The sequence below is a fragment of the Cupressus sempervirens genome, chromosome 6 (assembly GCF_028749045.1).
Source record: "Cupressus sempervirens isolate cs-2001-9-10 chromosome 6, ASM2874904v1, whole genome shotgun sequence".
NCBI lineage: Eukaryota > Viridiplantae > Streptophyta > Pinopsida > Cupressales > Cupressaceae > Cupressus > Cupressus sempervirens.
In genome coordinates this window covers 524985670-524990734 of record NC_143123.1, presented here as the reverse complement: position 1 = coordinate 524990734, position 5065 = coordinate 524985670, and positions in this window count along the sequence as shown.

Below are 5065 nucleotides of genomic sequence, written 5' to 3'. Positions count from 1 at the left end.
TAAGATATTAATGTGATTAGCCTTTTATTAACTTATTTGTAGAAACATAAAGGAAATAACATGAACACAAGAGACACCAAGATTCAGCGTGGAAACCCAATTTGGGAAAACCACCAATTGCAACTAGTTACTATTTTTCACTCTTTTGAAGTGAGCTTGTTAGGAGCTAACCTTGCTAAAGGTTATAAAACTCACTATTAGGTGTGACCCTATTAGAGGATTTAATTCACCCTGTTAGGATTGGCCTTGTTAGAGGTCTTCAAACACATCAATCTAGAAATGCCACCTTGTTAGAGGATTTTGTTGAATAGTTGTTAGGCTAACTCTGTTAGGATATTTGATTCACTACTACAATTATTAAAGAGTAAGAAGACTTGACCTAATTGCTAATACAACTAAATTTTCTGATTTAGATCCCAGTTTTGGCTTGATTACTTGATCCTTCTTGATTAGATTGTTCTTTGTAGCTTAGTCAACTTGGATGCTCTACCTTTTATCGATATCCTTAAAATTCGCTTCCTTAATTCATCTTCTTCAATTCCACATTTCAATCCTCAACTTGACCTATCATATATATGATTCACCTTTTCAAGTTGGCTTGAATACTAATTTAATCAAACAATTTTCATCCCTTAAGTCAGATTGTATTAACCAATAAATTTATCAAACTTAATATGTTGGTAGTCGGCTAATACAAAATTGAGTACTTGGTCAACATAGAGGATCCCTTTTTTAATTGACCCAACTTGGTTAGAGCAGGAGTTCTAACATTAATCAACCCAACTCAATCAATACTGACTTCATGTTGACTTTCCTTTGATAACCAATTGAACTCGATCAATATAGACTTCACTTCATTAACCAACTAAGCTTGGTCAATACTATCTCTGAACTTGGTTATAAATGAAGGCTCGACATATACAGAAAATTTCCTTTGATGCCCAAGTGAGCTCAGCTATCAATGAGTTCTTAGTAAAGACTTCACATTTTTTGTAACATCAAGGATAACATACAATTGAATAATTACTTTCACCAATCGCCCTCTTTGGCATCGATGGAAACACAACATGTCATAATATAAATAAATTTTAGACAAAAATAGAAGGATAATATCCTTAGTTTCATTCTGATTCTCATCCATGAGAACTCCCTCTATTACTGAGAACTCCCTCTGACATCAATCTCTTCCTCTGGGATGATTTTCTCTTACTAGAATTTCTCCCTTTGACTTACTAATCTCTTCTTATGCAAAACAAACTTTCTAATACAAAATTTCTCTAATATGATAGCAAACTCTCCCTCTTTGACATCTCATGCCAAAGACAATAATCAATAAATTTTCCATGTACTTGATGTACTAATTCATATACAATCTACTCTGACAATACTGCATCAACTTGACTAATCTTCAAATGCTCAATTGATGCATCACTAGTCTTTATTTAGTGAGATTTAGATAGGGGAATGATCCCTAGCTTACCTCTTGGATACAAAAATGCATCCTTAGGTAATGGCTTGGTGAATATGTCTACAATTTGTTCCTTTGTATTCACTTATTCCAATCTAACCTCTTTGTCTTGCACTAATTCTCTCGAAAAATGATATGTTATTGTTATGTACTTTGTCTTGGTATGCATCATTGAATTCTTGGATATGTTTATTGCACTAGTGTTATCACAGAAGATAACTATTAGATCCTTGATTTCTTCCTTCATACCTAACAATAGTTGTTTGAACCAAATGATGTTGGAACAATTAATTGTTGTTGCAACATATTCTACTTCTGTTGTTGACTGAGGGATGCAAATTTTGTTTCTTTCTTGTCCAAGACACTAGCCTCTTTCCAAGAAAGAATGCTCCACCACTAGTGCTTTTTCTATCATCAATACTTCCTGCCCAATTAGCACCAATGAAGGCTTTAATTTCAAAGTTGTCTCCTTTCTTATACCACAAACCATAATCTTTGGTACCTTTTAGATACCTCATAATTCTTTTTATTGCCATCATATGATTTTCCTTTGGAATAATAGAAAATCTTGCCACCATACCAACTGCTAATGCAATATCAGGTCTTGTGTTTACTACATACTAAAGTGTTCCAATCATTGATCTATATGTAGTATGATCTACCTCTTTGGAATCATTATATTTGGAAACACTAGTAAATTTGGACTCAATTTTCGACAAATTTTGGTCAAATTTTCGACCCAGATTGGTCAAAATTTTGACCAAGTAGTTCATGGAAAATTTTCTCGTCAAAATTTTGACTAACTTGCAAGTTGGTTGAAATTTTGACAAATACATTCGTCGAAAAGTCTTTATTTGTGGTTACTTTGATTTGCCATGTTTGGTCAAAAACTTTCAAGATTTGGTTGAAATTTTGACCAAATATTGGTAGAAAAATTTCAAGAATTGGTCAAAATTTCTACCAATTTTTGGTCGAAAACTTTCAAGAATTGGTCAAAATTTTGACCAAATATTGGTAGAAAAATTTTAGGAATTGGTCAAAATTTTGACCATTCATTGGTGGAAAACCATGAGGAGATGGTTGAAATTTTGACCAAACTATGAGATTTTTAAAAAAATAGAGTGGGTGAATGCCTACCCATGGACTCTCTCTTAGATCATCTTCTTGGACCAACGCAATTTTGGAAGAGGCTTGATAGTGGTTGCCATTGTATAGCACGTATGTTCAGTGATTTTGAAGTTGATCTAATGGTGAGCCCTCGTCTAGCATCATGGTTTCACATGAAGATCTTCCATGACATCAAGGTTTCAACATAAATGGAATCTCAATCCTTCTTCACATGAAAGGGATATTCATGATTTCCAAGTTTTAGCAACTAAACTGGTAGTACAAATTAAGAAAAATAAACATACTAAAGATCAACTTAAAGAACATGTAAGAGTCTTGATTTATTCTCTCAAATCTATGATAAATAGTTTAACTCAGCTATTAAACATAGTAGATAATTTTTTTGACCTCAATTCAAAGAGCAATAAGGATATTACTGGAAAGATCTACAAATAATAGTTCTATGGAAAAGTAGCAAAATGGTCAATGAAATAGTAACAAATAGCCTTAAATTTATTAGGGAAGAAAAAAGATATATAGTGAAATTGGTATTATTGATATTAAGAGAATGAAGGTCAAAGAAAAGATAGAACAAATAAAAAGGAGTTTATATGAATTAAAGTTCATAAAGACCTCAAAGAAATGACTGCAACAAGTAATGATACACATGTTGCTAAATAATTTTTTTGAATGCCAATGAGAACATATGCCACCTGTGGTAAAATAAGTATAGTATGGAAGATGCTTGGACTCAAATAGAATGTTTTAGAGAAAATTTAATTTCCAATACATTTCCAAGAATTGATGTGTGACCATGAATAGCCAACAAGTGTGGGTTAAAGTATTATTTTGTTGAATTTGAAACAATGCATGACCTATTCATAGTAGAGTTGGCATATGCCTTACACAATTGCATCATAATACTTCAACTTCTGCAATGTATGTTTCTCTAAGAATGATCTTTAATGTTGAGACCCTTCAATATCATTGTTGAAGATTAGTTGCTACTATTGTCCTACTATTATGATACTACTATCACTTATAGTTTGGGGAACATCCACTGGATACTACTATGAAGCCAAGCTTCGTAGGGATTTGGTAAAGTTGGTCATAGTTGTAGGGTCGTTGTAAATTGGAAGGTCTAGAAAGATTGGAGTGGCAGACGCATTTGAACCCACATAGCTCAAAATGGAAGTTGTTGTGTTGTTGTCAAAATTTGATTTAGATTGAGTAGTGTATACTTTAGTGGCCATGTAGTATTTGTCTTTGGCTTGATTAGGTGTGAGAAGTATATCTATAGTCTGACCAGATGTTGACATGAGAGTGTCCATTGTGTATAGCTTTGTGTAGGAGGCATCCACCGATACCACTGTGAGATTGTGTGATGCAACCTTAAAAAAGAGGTGATTATTGACTGCAACATTGACAATATGAAGAAGATATGTTTTTCCCTGTTGTATAGTGAACCTTGTTGTTCCTACATACATCAAATTTCATTGCTCACTATGTTGATTTTGTTTAGTTAGAAATGGACAAATTGTTTAGAATTAACTATTTTTTATCTATTATGTTATACCCAATTGAATCCAAAGCCAATGAAAAAAAATCTTAAAGATAAATGGATATATATGATTTTAAAACTTTAATGGATGCATATGATCTTAAAATTCAAGTCACTATGAAAAGGATTCAAACAGTTCATCGATTTACCATATAAGTAAAATAGGAGGATCATCACACTAAGTTCAACAAACAAACTTGTAAGGAAACTATTTATCATAATGGACTATAGTGTACTCAATATAATATTTCTACAAAGCATGCATCCCTAAAGTAAATTTCACTACAAATCAAAACTCAAGGAAACTTGACAAATTAACTAATGTTGATGTTTAACTCTTCAAATGGAGTAGTGTGAGATGAATTTATAAGAAATGGAGAAAAAATTATTACAAACCTCTTGGTGCCTGATGTTTTCTTCATCCTCTGCATCATTTTTCTCCTTTGACAACTTCATAATCTCATCCAAAAATTTTTGCTCTAGTAATTCTAGTGTCTGAGGTAGAGATTCTTGATAGCCAGCATTGATTTGTTGCTCATGTTTAGATCCTTTGACATCTTTGACATTCTTTTTTGGCTATCCTTTAAAATCTAGCATTTGACCTAGATAGAAGGGGTGACTCGATTTAGTGCCTGTAGGAAGCATGTTTCCACTACCTGGATCTGGCACACCTAGAAAGGTGTCAAACTTACATGCTTGATCCAATTTATCAAATTACAAAGGTAAATACTCTTTTTACAATCCAATTCTTCTAAAATAATTATGAATATTGTCCATGCACAAAAAAAATCTAATATCCAAATGCATTTTAGTCATTTAGACCTATTTCCCAAATTAATGTCTGAAAGAAAGTGAAACCAAATGTAACTTTAAGCAATGTAGATGAAATTCAAAATTACAATATTTTTCTGACAACCTATACAATGGTT